Here is a 16,709-nt window from a genome sequence, read left to right as displayed (position 1 = left end):
GTTCTCACCATCATTGAAAAGCCACGCAGATATTTACTCACGTTTGATTTCTTTGTTTATCCAAAGACTTTCTGTGCATTGCCTTTTCTCGTACTGTCTTCCTTTTTTGCATTGTTTGCCTTCGCTGACAGCAAAACACTGCACTATGAATTATGAATGCTCTTTCTCTGCCATTATTTTGCCTAGGTTTCTTGCCTCTTGAACTGCTCAAATCAAACGAATGTGTGCATACCCGCCATGGTAGCGAGAGAGAGTGACAGTCGCCCAAGCCAATAATTTCTTTCGTCCCGAACGAAAATAATGAGCAGTGTTTATTGCATATTAAAAAGTCTAGAGTCACTCGATTTTTATACTCTCCTTTTCAGAGTGCTTACATTTTAATTATGTATTGACATATAAAAAAAAAGTTTAAACAAATTTGGACAAAAGTGTTTTAGAGCAGTACTACCTATCCTACCTTTAATGTAACTAATTAATTAATTAATTAATTATTATTATTATTATTACAGTATAACAGGTGGATTCTCTCTATAACTCACTCCAGCCAAACAAGGTGATCTTCCTCATGTAGTTTGTGATGGTCATGGTCTTTCTGATGAGCCATAAGTACATATGAAGAGCTTGAATGAAGAACCAGGTGAATGCAGCCAGCATGGAGTAATGCATGAGCAGTGCTATGAAGACACACGCAGCCATGACTTCTGTGTTGGCCACACTCTCGTTTGTCAAAAACGATAAATTCAGGAGAAACAAAGCCACAAACATGTTCATCAAGATCTTCGTGGCCTGATTTGATTTAGCTTTCCTGTTCAAATATAAAAACATCATGCATTTGTAACATGCATTTAATCACTTAGCAGATGTTTTTTTTTTAATCAAAAAGAGGAACAATAGCAATTGGTCAAAAAGCTTAGAGTAAATATGTTATATTTATACTCTACCGCAGGAAATGCATGAACAGAGCGACAGTGTAAAAAAACATGGAGATGCCGCAGCCGATATAAGAGATGAAGCTTAATGATGCCACATAATCTGCTGTGATGTTTGCTTTTTCATCTGGAGGAAACTGCGAGATAAGAGAGAAAACAACAGAAACATCTCGGGTTATGACTATAACCCTTGTTCCCTGAGAGGGAACGAGACACTGCGTAGTCGAGTGACGACACTCTGGGAATGCCCCCAGTGTTATGCTACTGAAGTACGAATGAAATCTATCCAACTGTGATTGGTGCTGCGTCATGACGTAGTAGATGACGGCATTACCGGAAGATGCAAAGCGATGCTGACACACACACACACTAGCTTATTTGCGATGAAGCAAGCGCTCTGCCCGTGATAGGTGTGGCCACGAGACGCAGTATCTCGTTCCCTCTCAGGGAACAAGGGTTATAGTCATAATCCGAGACGTTCCCTTTATCGAGGGAACTCGCACTGCTTCGTCGAGTGACGACACTCTGGGAACGAACTACCCACTATGCCACACCGTGATCACGTTTGTCCCAGTGTGAAGCTGGGGGACCAGGCACACTTAGGACGTCGCTGGGAGTTGCAGGCTGTTGAAACTTCTGACTTCCTCCACTGGGGAGACCTCCCCAATAAACTCTTAGATCTCTGCTAGCAGAGCAGAAGTCGTCTTTCCTCTTCCACCGTCATGTGAGGTGGAGGATGGAAGGCCTGAAGAACCACTGACTGTGCCACATTAGATGGCACCTTAGGCACATAGCCTGATTCCTTTCCTAGGATGTAAGATGGCTTTCACTCCGCCAGGGGGAAACTCCAGGCAGGTTGGCGTGATAGCCAAGGCTATTTTGGGGAAAACCCCTTGGTCTTCAGCCACCACTGTAGGGGTCTCATGTGGAGCAGGCCGAACACGCTGGACGCTGCTGCCATGAGACCCAGCAGTTTCTGAACTGTTTGACAGTGAGGCTGTGCCTAGCTCTACTCTGGAGACCTCTGCCAGTATGGACTCGATATGTGCGGGGGACAGCTGAGCCAGCAACGTTGTCGAGTCCCATACGACTCCCAGGAATGTAGACCGCTGGGAGGGCGTAAACACACTTTCTTTGTGTTGAGTCTCAGCCCCAAGCACCTCATAGAGCTGCATCCATGCACTCCATGAAGGTCCATGAAGGCGAAAGAGCCTGGCAGAAGGGAAGAACCCAATATTGGTACCCTCAGAGGGACCTACAGGAAAGGCCGTCTAACAGTTCGATGATGTCGGAGAACCATACTCTGCACAGTCACCGGGGTGCTACCAAGAGCAGGTTGACACCCTCATGGCGGACCCGCTCCAGAACTCCCGGGAGCAGAGTGATCGGGGGAAATGCATACAGACGTAGCCTCAGCCATGTCTTTGTCATGGCATCCAGGCCCAACGGGGCCGGATGCCTGAGGGAGAACCAAAGTGGGCAGTGGGACGTCTCTTGAGATACAACTAGATCCACTTCCACCGGGCTGAACCTCTTGCACATGGCCTCCACCACCTCTGGATGGAGATGCCACTCCCCGGGCCTCAGCCTCTGCCTTGACAGGATGTCTGCTCCCTGATGCGCCAGTCTGCACAGAGGGCGCGACTTCAGACCCCTCTGATGATTTAGATACGATACGAACGCCATATTGTCAGATCGTATCAGGGCATGGTGGCTGCGGAGGTCCGGGAGAAAGCTCCTCGGAGCTTTGTAGACCACAAGCATTTCCAGGCAGTTGATGTGCCAGGAGTAATGCTGGGTCCCCCACGGACCTCTCACAAAGCGGCCTTCCATGACCGCGCCCCAGCCAGTGAGGGATGCATCTGTTGAAACAGTTTTCCGGCAACACTATGCTCTCAACACTATGAGACAACACTATGTCTCAGCCCCAAGCACCTCATAGAGCTGCATCCATGCACTCCATGAAGGTGCGGGGCGAAAGAGCCTGGCAGAAGGGAAGAACCCCGATATTGGTACGCTTCGCCCCCAAAAGCGAACCTCAGGAACCTCCTGTGGGCAGCAATGGAATATGCGTCCTTAGATACCTTGTGACGAACCAGTCCTCGAACTGGATCTGACTCACGATGGGATAGTGCATCTTGAACATGAATCTCCTCAGAGAGCAGTTCAACTACCTCAGATCTAATAATAGACGCACCCCTCCATCCTCTTTGGGAACCATGAGTAGCGACCGTAAAAGCCTGACTGCCTGTCTGGCGGAGGGATTCACTGTATGGCCTCCTTTACCATCAGGGAGCACACTTCCTGTTCCCTAACCTGCCACTGGGCTGGGCACACCACCATTCAGACCACACTGATAAACCTCGGTGGTGGAATGCTGAACTGCAGTCTGTACCCTTTGCCCACGGTACACAAAGCCCAAGGAGATATATTCGGGAAGCATAACTGTAGTGATTTTTACTTTTGTCCACCCAAGGACACTAAGTAAGGTAGTGATTGGTACTCACGTCACTGCTGACGTTGTGAATTTTGGATCACACGTCACTTAAGGTGTGGTTATGAGTACATCAGATGACCACCTTCCCCCCTGTTAGTTTGGGACACTAGTCAAGGCCTTTTACCTTGGCTGTATGAGAACACTCCGCACAGGAGGCTGCCCAGTCATTTATAATGAATGTAAAGGGTGGGAGAGTTGGTCAGCTGATTTATCTGAAAGATTGGTGAGATTTCTAACTTGTAGAGCCTTTTCTGCTTTATCAGCACAAGGAAGACACAATTGTAATAAAATAGATTTTATTAACAAAAGATAAACAGAACAATTAACACAACTACTAAATGAATACAATGAATGATAAAGGCATAAAGTGCGTAAAATGTATAAAATACATGTGAGTAAGTTAAGTGTGGCTATAGAAGAGTTACGTTATCTTATGGAAAGATAAACTGTTGTTTCTCTAAAATTAAGGTGAAGAACCTTATTATGTATCAAACAAATAAACGAAAGATTATTTGTTATTAACTAGCATCAGTTATATTACCTCTAATGTAAATTAGAAAATCATATACTGATAATATACAACAATGCCAAGGTCTCTAGAAAGAGGTTTGGATAAGTGATATTTACGTTCCACGTGGTTGAGTAAGCAGTCCGATGGTGATGACTTCTTCCAATGGTTTTGCTGGGAGACAATGCAGTGAAGAAAGGAGCTGGAATCTGTTTCAACAGCCTTGAACATAAAGATCTGTGGGATGCTGATCTCCTGGGGCACCAAAGGGTCCTAAAATCTGGAACACGCAGATGAGGCCCTGAAGTAGGTGCAGAAGGTCCTTAACCTGGAACACGCAGATGAAGGAACCTTGAAGTGAAGGTTTGCTCTCCTGAGCTTAACCTTGTTGCAAATGTCTCTGTGTCTTCTGCCTCTTTGGAACAGACACTCGGAAGTTGGTCAATCTGCTCTGGTCTCTTTAGCATGGAGACTCTGGACGTGCTGTAGTCGTCTCGCTGGACTATAACTCTGAATGTAGTGTTGGTTAATGTCTCTTTCCTCACAGGTTGGAGGCTCAGAACGTTGTCGTATCTGTTGCTGCCTCACAAGCTGTAGATTCAGATCCTCGGATCTTGTGTTGTCTCTCTGGTTAAACCAGAGGCTCAGAACTTGGTTGCTCTGTCAAAGTCTAATCCTCGGCGGACAGACTCAGAACTTGGTGAACTGTTTGTCTCTCGGATGTGGAGACTCAGAACCTGGTTGCTCTGTCACAGTCTAATCCTCAAGGGACAGACTCAGAACGTGGTGAACTGTTTGTCTCTCGGATGTGGAGACTCAGAACCTGGTTGCTCTGTCACAGTCTAATCCTCAACGGACAGACTCAGAACAAGGAGTGTCTATTGAAAGGGTACCTTTATCCTTTTCCGAATAGGAGGAGATTGCAATTTGGCGCTTCTCCATTCCAGTGTTGCTATTGGCTGCTGGCATCAGAGGGGGCACACAGTGTGGCCCACCCTTCATTCCCCTGTGGAACTCATTTGCATACTGTACACAGTTAGAAGTCTTTAAAGGGTCTTTAAAGTTCATAAATGCATTTCTCACTTTCCAAACCACCATCAGAATACCCTTGGCAATATACTAAACACAGACACCAAACATGATGGAAAAAGATTGAACTGTCATGTGTTCATTCATTTGTTCATTAATAGCTGAATTTGTGGAAGATGTTGCATTACAAATAGCTGTCACTGAGAATACTTATTTCTCTGAATAAGTATGAAATGGATGTGTGTAATTTGCATCAGTCTTAAGGTTTCCAAACATAGTTGTGAATGGATTTGGATGGATCAGTTTTGGTCTTTCTTTGTTTCACCCACTACTGCTGAAGTCCCGAGGAATGTTTATGGCCATCACAAATCAGGTCATTAGGGATCCATCTCTAGATGGGTGAAGGGCAGAAACTGCATGTGGACCAATGAGAAGTCCTGTCCTTCCTGGGCTTGGTACTAGAGGTCTTCTTCTTGCCCTCAAAGAGGTGTCTGGCTGTTGTCCAAGCATCTTTATCTGATGGCGTTGGACATCTTGTTTGTGCTAGTCCAACAAGATCCAATCAAAATGGAGCAAACCTTTGTCCACTGTTACGGGCAAAGAGGGGCCCGGCCATAAACTGGCAGAGGTGTCAAAAGTACTCGCATACATTACTCAAGTGGAAGTATAGATACTAGGGTTTAAAAATACTTCTGTAGAAGTTGAAGTATCAACTCAAGCCTTTTACTTAAGTAAAAGTGTAAAAGTACTGGTTTTCAAAACTACTTAAAGTATAAAAGTAAAAGTAATGTAAGGAAAAAAATGCCATTAAAGACAAAAGCTTAGGCCACACCACAGGGGCATATAGAGCACTACCACACCTCCTCAAAAAACACTTTTCTAAAGGCCATAATGACTATAATGTTATATTAAAATGTTAATGTTGAAAAATTTGGGATGCACTGGCTACCTGTTTCAGCCGCATATATACCCATTGAAAATGAATGCATTTTAGTACAATGGACATATACCATATGTGTACTGCTGAGCATTAACATGTGTTTCCTGAAGCGAAAGATATGATGACTAGTTGCCTATAAGTAATGTTATCAATAACCTTTATCGGAATGTAAATGTAGGCTACATGTGTGATCAGTGTTGCCAGATTGACAACGCTTTAGAGCCCTACGGGCCCTGACTTTTTTACACCCTTAACCTCATACCCACTGTCGGCCGCTGACTGCTTGGTTGTCACTTTAAAAAAAATTAACAAACAAACAAATTATCCAAACATTTTTCTAAATTAACTTTAATAAAGAAACTACACGAAATATAACTACTTGGACATTACAAACAAAGCTGAACTATTTTAATGACTGCAGGAGTGTGTCATAAAAAGGATTATGCAGGGCCTGTGCAGGGCTCAAAGCTCAACAAAACTGCCAAAATAATGTGATGATATTTTATTGAAGAAGCCACTTTAAGTGCACAAAGTGCCCAATATAAGAGATCGGAAAAAGCACATAATTAACTGCCATTTCACACGTTAAAACACACCACAAATGCGTAATTCATCGATACTGTACAATAATCCGCCGACAAAAAAATAACAATGCGCTTAGCTTTGCTCTGACAAAACTACAGTACCCTTGTGAAGTTCATAGAACATGCACTTAGTCCAGTCAAAACTGATTCATCATTGATTCAAACCTCTTTCAGCAGCTTTTGGGGTTGCTAGTTGCAGATGTCCTGAGTGTGCATATTATGATGGACAGGAATCATGATTATTATAAAGTGTCTTCGAGTCACAGGTGTAATCCACGTTTGAGAGTTGGTTCACTCTCCCACTCCTTTGTAGAAACGGCTTGTGTATACTGTATGTATGCCACTTTATCATAGCGATCACTTGAACATACATCTACAACGAGTTATCGCGCTAAAAACCTGGCTGTCATGAATGAGTGCGTCTGCCTGCTGATCGCTGATTGACTGAAAGTGCGCGCTCGTCCGCTGGAACCCGCCCAATCTGGCAACACCGTGTGTGATTTGTGCTTTGATTCATGTGCAGGCTCGATGGATCGCGTAGTAACCAATAGGGTGTTGGAATGGTATATGTTTACACTTCTCATCCAACCACAATCAAATTCACACTATCCGGATGACGCGATTTATCTGCATAGTTTTTTTTTTAAACAAGATGAAATGAAAGAGGAGTAACGAGGCTATTTTTAAAAAGTAAGGAGTAGAAAGTACAGATAATTGCGTGAAAATGTAAGGAGTAGAAGTAAAAAGTAGGCAGAAAAATAATTACTCCAGTAAAGTATAGATACCCAAAATTTCTACTTAAGTAAGGTAACGAAGTATTTGTACTTCGTTACTTGACACCTCTGTAAACTGGGCCCTGGAATTCTGGTGTCCACTACATAACCCTGCACCGAGATATTCTACTAGGGGAACCAGCCTCTCAAGGCTGGTCTCTGGTACCCACCAAGCCTCCTGCCCGACCCCCTGAAGCGGCCACCCGTCAGAGCTAAGTCGGGGAGGATTTTCGGTGTGCGAACGCGTTCGCTGCCCAGCTGCAAGTCTTTCTAGAGGCGGCTGGAGCAGCATGCGTTCACTGGAAGTCAATGTGGCCCGAGCGTCGTAGACGGGGGAACACAGCATCGACTTCCAGAAAACTCCACAGAGGAGGCGACCTTGATCGCCTCCCTGGGAGAGGGGGCTGGCCAGCAGGCCACTGGGCTGGGCACACCACCGTTCAGACCACACGATGACTTCGGCATTGGTACACTGAGCTGCAGTCTGTACCCTTTGCCCACGGAACACAGGGACAAAGTATATATATTCGGGAGGCATAACCATACACCGAGATACTCTACTATGGAAACCAGCCTCTTGATGCTGGTCTCTGATACCCACCGAGCCTCCTGCCCGACCCCCTGAAGCAGCCACCCGGCAGAGCTTAGTCGGGGAGGATTTTCGGTGTGTGAACGCATTCGCTGCCCAGCTGCAAGTCTTCCTAGAGGCAGCTGGAGCAGCATGCATTCGCTGGAAGTCAATGTGGCCCGAGCGTCGTAGACGGCGGATCGCAACATCGCCTTCCAGAAAACTCCACAGAGAAGGTGACCTTGATCGCCCCCTGGGAGAGGGGGCTGGTCAGCAGGCCACTGGGCTGGGCACACCACAATTCAGACCACACCGATGACTTCGGTATTGGTACACTGAACTGCAGTCTGTACCCTTTGCCCACGGTACACAGGGCCAAAGTAGCTATATTCGGGGAGGCATAACCATACACCGAGATACTCTATTATGGGGACCAGACTCCGATGCTGGTCTCTGGTACCCACCGAGCCTCCTTTTTTCTGTGTGCTAACACATTCGCTGTCCAGCTGCAGGTCTTTCTAGAGGCGACTGGAGTAGCATGCGTGCAGCATTTTGCTGGAAATCAATGTGGCCCGAGCGTCGCAGACTGCGGATCGCAGCATCGACTTCTAAAAAACTCCACGGAAGAGGCGACCTCGATTGCTGTCCGGGAGAGGTGGTTTTATCTGACTCGACAGGGCCGTAACAGCTTAGGGCGGCCACTGTGAATCCTTAGATGAATAAACCAAGTGAACACAATTTAGATGATAGACTGATAATCTAACCCCTTTTTTTTCCCTTTTTTTTCCTTTTTTTTCTCAAAGTCAGATAAATCTCATTTAAATCCTCCGAATTAAATGCCACCATAATCATCCCTCAAATGAACATGCACTGAATGATAGGCTGAATAAACATATCAAACTCCTCAAAGTCAGATAATGTTTAATTTTAATTCCTCAAAATTAAATGCAGCCATAATCACCAGACCGTACTGTTTAAATATGTATTAAATCGAATCGTCATCTACACGCTGCCTCAGCAAACGTAAGATTCGATTCGTTTACAACATATTTGGCTTTCATCCCTCGAGATGAAAGACCACAGGCGCGAGCTGACTGCATGCCTTGCACCAAGTATCACTTGTACACCGATCGCGTGTGTTTACTCTTATTTTATTGCATTTAGTCTATGCGCTGCCTCGGCAACGCGAGATCGTATGCATTATGAAGTGGCAAACTCTCGTTACTACTTCATTCCCTCGATGCTGTGCACGTCTGATTCCTCGGAATCAAACTACTCAAGCATCTGGTTCTTCACCCGGGGGAAAAAGCCGCAACGCGGGCTTCTGTACGGGGACAGAAACACTGGGTCACTATACAGGCAGCCCTCTCGAGAACTGCCCGCGCGCCCTTATTTAATGAATGAAGTGGCATGTTGGGTGCTTTAACGTCAACCGTCTCGATACTGTGCACGTCTAATTCCTCAGAATCAGACTGCTCAAGCATCGGGTTCTCCACCCCGGGGGAAGAGGCCGCAACGCAGGCTTCCGCACGGGGAAGGAGAACATCTGAACTGTCAGCGAGGCTGAGAAGGTGCCTCAGCAGTCCCAAGACCCGCTGACAAGTTCATTTGCGAGCCCACTGATCGCCACCGCACTGCCTCAACAGACTCGGGACAGAACCGCGGGGCTTGCGAGCCTGCCAGCTTCACAAAATATATATTCTTCTTGGACAAACAACAACAAATAGACAAACAATTCAAATACAGAGAGCTTGGCTGAAGAGCAAAAAGCTACTGTGTGTGTGTGTGTGTGTCAGCGTCGCTTTGTATCTTCCGGTTATGCCGTCATCTACTACGTCATGACGCAGCACCAATCACAGTTGGATAGATTTCATTCATACTTCAGTAGCATAACGCTGGGGGCCTTCCCAGAGTGACGTCACTTGACGACGCAGTGCGAGTTCCCTCGATAAAGGGAACAACCATTTTAAAACTGTTAGTCTTTACATTTTAAATGCATACTATATATCTGTTACATTTCTTTAGTCATCTTGTACAAGTTTATTAGCACATAGATGTGGACTAAAAGACTGATATTGATTTCATGGGGTGTTTATATTAAATTTAGAGAAGCTTCTCACCATCAGCACTGCAAAGAAAGTCAGATGTGAACACGAGCACTTTATGGTGTTATTGTTGATTATTTCTGTCTCACAGCCGGACGTCGTCCATTCAAGATTTCCTTTGAAGAAAAGGGAGTGGTGGTTTAAATATATGAATTAAATTTGGTTTGTTTGTGGGTTGGGAAATTTTCTGATTTGATTCTGCCCAGTGATTCCATTTCTGATTCCATTCACATTTTTATTTATTTATTATTATTAAGAAATTAAGGAAAAATAATGCTCAATACTCCAGGGTTGCCAACTCTCACGCATCTGGCGTGATACTCACGCTTTCAGGCTCTGTCTCACGCTCTCACTCCGCCCAACACAATCTCACGCCAAATTGCCAAACCTGCTTTTGATATTAAACAAAGCTATAAGCTTTAATTTTTTTAAATGTGTTTTAATGAAATTCAAACAATAAATAGCGTTTTGGCGCTAATGTGGCATAATGTTAAAGCCAGAGTCGTTGAAAAGCGGAGTTGCATGCTCTCGTCTCCCGGTGGCGAGCGCTGGTCACGTGGCCCATGAGCGCTCAATACTTCTAGCGCTGTGCCAATGAATTTAAATGGCTTAAGCGGATACACAACAGTTTCACCATATAGATGTTTGCTGCAAGTTTTGGTAAACAGTACAGCATAGTGTTAGTGTTTATTGATTATTAAGTCAGCCATATTTACAGGATCGTTTTATTATGGAGAGTGATAGAGATTCAACATTGTTAACATTAATGTTATTCTTGTATTTAGCCCTCAGGTATTCCTTACTAATAGGTCACACTCATACTCATTAAATTATATTTATTGAATATTTTGAGGAGATCTTTTGGTACTAAATACTATTTGTGCAACAATTATTGTCAATAAATGACCACTTAAAATATTTTTCTTCTAATATTTGTATTTCTTCTAAAATTTATATTACAATTAGTGTAGTAATTAATATTAAAATAGAGAATTCCAATTCAAAGAGGCAAATTAGAGTCATTTTGTGGCTAAAAAATATTAATGTTTATTTGTAATGCCAGTAGGTGCCTTATGGCTCTTTAATAAATATACATGTATATAATCTAGTTGCTCAAAAATAAATTGCAGTATTTGCATTCTAATAAATATTTAGATATGATGATCAAACACTAGATTTCTTTAAATGTGAAATTTCAAAAATTAAATAACTTGCATCCTAATCTTTTTAATGAAAAATGATACTTATATAAGCAGTCACAAGTGAATATTAAGGAATGGCACATATAATTTGACCCAAGAAATGTTTAAACTAGTGCCAAAACAAACATATTATTATGTACAGTATATATACTAGATATAAACTGATACTGAATCAAGATCAAAAGCATTACCAGACTTGGTATCCCCCCCCCCCCCCCCCGCCAGCCCGGCCCCCAAAAAATCTCACTCCAGCCTGAACTTAAAAGTTGGCAACCCTGATACTCGATCCTTTTTTTTTAAAATTACTTGCTGTCAAGCAGAGCCATAACATCAACAAATTCAACACATAGCATTTTATAATTTTTGCAAAGTTAATATCTTGTTTTGACGAAAAATCAACAGTTAACCTTTGCATGAATTTCTACCTGGTGACGGAGCCATGTAAGCTACAGTAGTTTTGTAAATCATTATGGATTATCTGATTTATGATTTTATAAAAATGTATAGTCAAAATATTGGTAATCGTTAATTAATAAACCTTTAACCTATTTAATTAATCTTAAGTCATTACAGTTTTTCTCAATTGCTAAAACACTGTTTCTGAAACCTTGCTCCATTTTCTGAAACCATTAAACACAAAACCTCCTCTTCAAGCACTATTCACAAAACCTCTGACTTCTCTTGCAAAATGAAACTTTCGCCTCAAAACAGTTTTACCTGTGTTCAAAATCAAACACTGCTCTCAAATCATAAACAAAGTGATCAAAATGATAAACACTATCAAGCAATCAGTAAACAATACAGCAAAAAATAGAAAACACATTGTTCAAAACATTTCTCAGGCAGAAGTAAATTTTTAATCTTAAAACAAATTTCATATTTTTCTGTCATTGTCTTGTGATGAATGAAAACATGTTCCATCATAGTAGCTCAAAATTGATCAGAAATTATTATTATTCTGCTTTGCTTTGAAATTTTTTGTTCTTCCTCTTGCTTGTAGCCCTATTTTTACCAACTCATTCTCATGAAATGCATATACATCACATATTGTATTTATTGTGCGATTTATACGGCACAATTATTTTCTACGTGCATATGATTTGCATTGTCACCCCATTGGGTAGGTTGAGTTGTTTGGAGTACGTGCACATAACACAATATAAAGGACATATCATATGCACACGAAAACTGCGTAACATATGCTCATAAAAACTCATTTTGGCATATAAATCGCACGATAAATACAATTTTGTGCTATAGATATGCATTTTCATTAGATTAGGCTGATTTTTACAGTACTGTACTCTGCATCTCACAAGCTCGTTCTTTGTTGATATGAAACTGCAACCAGTCAAAATCTATTGAGCAGTCAGTACTGTAAACAAATGGAAAGCAACATGTTCAGGGCAATATGATTTGTTCATTGTACAGTATACAGCCTACAATGCACTGTACTTATATTGGTTGTGTCTCATCATTTGAAACAGGTTAAATCAGTTTTGAGTGGTTGTGTTCAATCAATGACATTGTGTTCTCTATTTGTATTTGATTGTTGCCACTTGTGTTTACCCGTATGGATGACGTGTGCATTAGAGTGCTGAATGTGTCTTGACAATGAGAATGTGTTTAGAGTTTTGCTGAAAAGTCTAAGTGAGATCTGCAAATTGTGTTTTATGATGTGAAATGGTTTAAGGTATTGACAACAGACTGCACAATTAGCTAAATGAGTTCAGGCAACTGAGAAATGTGTTCAGCCGATGGGTTTTAGTGTTTTAGCAATTGAGAAAAACTGTAATACTCATATGGCAGACCACAGCCATGCAATTATGACACACAATAAGGGACAGGCCAGGATTAGACAGAACAACGATCAGAGGAGAGGATTTGAGTTGTGTGAGGAGAAACAGTGGAAAACAGAGCAGGTGAGAGAGTCGGCTCATAACATTATACGCTAACACTGTGCTCAGATTACAATACTTCGCAGATAATTATCATGTATCAGGCAATCGCCAAGCTGGTATTGGTCATCTAGGAGTATTGATACCAATAACAGAAACTAATAATAAGTTCAGACCATCTGGCTTAAGTCACAATCGCCGTCCACATTAGACGTTAAAGCCGGGCGCGGGGCGTAACGTTACCCGGTGCTGTTTTTGCTGACATAACGTTACGAGCTCGCAGACAATGTTTTTCCCTCGCGTGGACATTGTGTATGCTCGTATGCTCATGGCTCGCAGCATTTGAGGAAAAACACGACTAGCCGAGAACGTTTCTCGCACCTCCCTCTCTCACGATATTTTTTAAAAATACAAAATCAAAAAATTCGGGAGTCGGCTTGATTTTCACCAGCATGGCTGTCCCCTATTGCCAAATCATGCACAACAATGTCACAGGCTAGATCTATGAGTATTATTATGCTATAGCTCAGTTGCTGCAACCATACAGTGCCTTTTTACACACACACACACACACACACACACACACACACACACACACACACACACACACACACACACACACACACACACACACACACACACACACACACACACACACACACACACACACATACGCATGTGCGCTCTCACTCCCTCTCTGGTTGTTTCTGTTGAAAGAGCTGCTGTTCTCTGCTTTTCAACAAATCATTTGCACTAGGGATGTCAATTTTCACAAATTCCCATGATCGATCGTCGTTTAAATTAACGATCAATTAATCGATTTATTTGTTAACCATAATACTGCAATATGCGTCTACAGCAGTGGCTTACAGCCGACAGCATGACAGTAGGCCTATGTGCAATGCTGCTCAAAACGCCATGTTCTTCACCAAATGAATGAGAAGGATTTTTTTTTATCTAAACAAAGGGCTATGGGACTATAAAATTGGTCTGTTATTTTTTTATTTAATTTAATGACTTATATAACCTGTAATAACCAAATATAACCTGTAATACAACACGAACGCCGCCTCAGATCTGTTATTCAGAATCTGTGGACGCACTTGCAAGAGCAACGTGCTGAAACGTCACCTAAACCCAATTAATTCAAAACGATTTATTAAAATATTGTTTTCATTAATGTTATGTAATGTGACAGTCCCAATCATAGTTATTATTAGTCGCGCGCTGCTGTTTGAACTGCGCGAGCTGAAGCGGATGCGCTGAATCAACACTGGTAAGTTACACTGAAGCTCTTTGCTAGCGCGTTATTTAACTCAACAAAAAGCTTCCTATATGAGATTAATCAGATTTATATAAACTTAATAGAATATTACAAATTATATATATTCACACAATGATGCGAATGGACAAGTGAACTTGAATTGAGTTGCTGATATTCATATTCAGAATGGGAGACGCGCTCCTCCTGGAACAACGCTCTGAACACGGCACCTAAACCCAATGACTTTACAACCATTTATTAAAATAGTGTTCTCATTTCTGTTATGTAATATGACCGTCCCAATCATCGTTATTATGCATTCCTCTGTATGCGCTAAAGCTGAAGCACTGAATGAAAACCGGTAGCCATCACTGACTGAAGCCATTTGCTAGTGCGTTTTATTTCACTAAAAGAAACGCATCCTATATGATTGATCACATATATAACGTTACAAAATAAATGTAATATTACAAATTACTTCAGCACAATCTGATGCGAATGCACAAGTGCACTTGAACAAGTTACACGCGCGAGTCAGAATGCGTGACTCATGTTGTGCACGCGCTCTTCCTGGATCAACGCAATGAAACACACGGCAAATAAACCCAAATAATTAACAATCACAATGTTTTACTACAATATTGTTCTCAATAATGTGGTGTAATATGACAGTCCCACTCATAGTCATTATTAGCTGCACATTGCTGCAGGAGCTGAAGCTGATCACCGCCACGCTTTAACTACCGCACGCCTCTAACGTTAATTATTAACCAAATGCATCCTTATGAGATAAATCAGCTATAGATAGGCCTGCACAAAAGAAACAATATTACAACTTACATTTGCAAAAAACAAAAGGCTGTGAATGCACATGCAAACTTGTAGTCACGATGAAGGTGTAACTCCAGCTGTAAAATGGTCCCAAATAGAACTCGGGCACGCTCGCTTCATTTTTCCTCCCGTTTCGCGGTTGAGCCGCACGCACGTGCATGACCCTGCTTAATCGATGATCGATTAGCCTTATCGATCAAATGTCTTATCGACAATTAATCGATCATCGATTAATCGCTGACATCCCTAATTTGCACACAAGTAATGTTTTCTATCTAAAGCTAGCAACAACATTGAGTCTCTGTTTTGAGTCTCCAGTCTTTGTTTAACTCAAACGCTCGTGTGTGTGTGTGTGTGTGTGTGTGTGTGTGTGTGTGTGTGTGTTCGCCCGGATCGCCTCAGTTACGGTGCTCAGTTCACGCGGTTTCTCCGAGCTGATCGTCTGAAGGATCCTTGACCGACCGTCACATTCTGCCCGCGGCCGAGCCACAGACAGTATTACGTGCTATTGCGATCCTTTAGTCACTCATTCTGTGTCACATGCCTGTCCTGTCTTGTGTGCACATGTGGGTTTTGTCATGCCTAGCATGTGCTCCTGTCATTGTCTGATCCCTCCCCCTTGTTATCTGGTTAGTGTTGATTTCTCCCACCTGTTCCCTCTTGATTTCTTCCCCTTATAAGCTCCTTGTGTTTGTCAGTCTATGTTGGATCATTGTGTATGTCTCGTCTATGCCTCCTGGTTCCCTGTGATTCCGTTGGTATGTTTGAGTCTTTGGTTTATGATTTATGATTATGTGTTTTTCCCCCCTTGTGGGTTTCTGTTTTGTATTTATGTTTCTTTTTATAATAAATTATCACTTCTTTTGCACATGAGTCCTTGCACCATTTTCCATGGTCTGTGACGTGACATTGTGTGTTATGGGTTTATTTTGTGCCGATTCACTGTCGATAGTGTGAGGATGTATGACGTTTTATGAATTGTATTTGAGTGAACGCTGTATATACATGGCTTGAATAAAATATCTGTATACATAATCAGCACATAATTCCTGACTTTTTTTTTTAAAGTGTGAGTATGCATTTGTGTTTATGTAGCCTACATACTTTGTATTAATCAATGTTGAAATTGATTCATGTAAAAACAATAACCAAGAAGCATTGCATGTGAGTGTTTAATCATTTAATATTATCCTTTAACTACATGAGTATTGCACTGTTAAACTTCATCATATCGCTGATAATCCGCGGTGTAAAGTGAACACACACACACACACACCACCGCGTGTGTCAAAGCAGATGCAGAAGTGAAGTACCGTCTCTTCACCTGCACAAAACGCCACAATGCAGCTTTTCTAACTTTTTTTTTTTTAGGAAACCTGTGGACTCAATGTCCTGACAGGCTGGACACAATTTTCCATGACAATGATAAATTTAAATAGAAAAACTACACGGATTACTACAGAATACCAACCTATTCTGCACTGAGCCAATACAGAGCTTTGCAGACGACTCCCTGTTGTGACGTAATATGACGCGATGTTGGAAAAAAGTGTTTTTTACAAACATCCAACGAAGCGGCCA

The 16,709-nt window shown here is 42.2% G+C and overlaps 1 protein-coding gene across 2 annotated transcripts in view; it reads right to left on the bottom strand.

Moving 5' to 3' along the window:
• Window positions 1-720: 720 nt before the first annotated feature.
• LOC137090491 (uncharacterized) overlaps window positions 721-16,709 on the bottom strand; it is a 61,353-nt gene continuing 45,364 nt past the window's right edge. The window contains exons 11-13 of one of the 2 annotated variants that reach the window (XM_067454452.1): window positions 9,949-10,049; window positions 942-1,066; window positions 721-805 (exon numbers count right to left, since the gene is read on the bottom strand). The gene's annotated coding sequence lies outside the window, so the exon portion shown is untranslated. The remainder of the gene's footprint in view (window positions 806-941; window positions 1,067-9,948; window positions 10,050-16,709) is intronic. The other variant, XM_067454453.1, reaches the window with a different exon arrangement.

Source organism: Pseudorasbora parva, chromosome 10 (genome assembly GCF_024679245.1).
Source record: "Pseudorasbora parva isolate DD20220531a chromosome 10, ASM2467924v1, whole genome shotgun sequence".
In the NCBI taxonomy this organism is placed as follows: domain Eukaryota; kingdom Metazoa; phylum Chordata; class Actinopteri; order Cypriniformes; family Gobionidae; genus Pseudorasbora; species Pseudorasbora parva.
The sequence above is the reverse complement of the archived record's forward strand: the minus strand, read 5'-3'. Positions and strand labels throughout refer to the sequence as shown.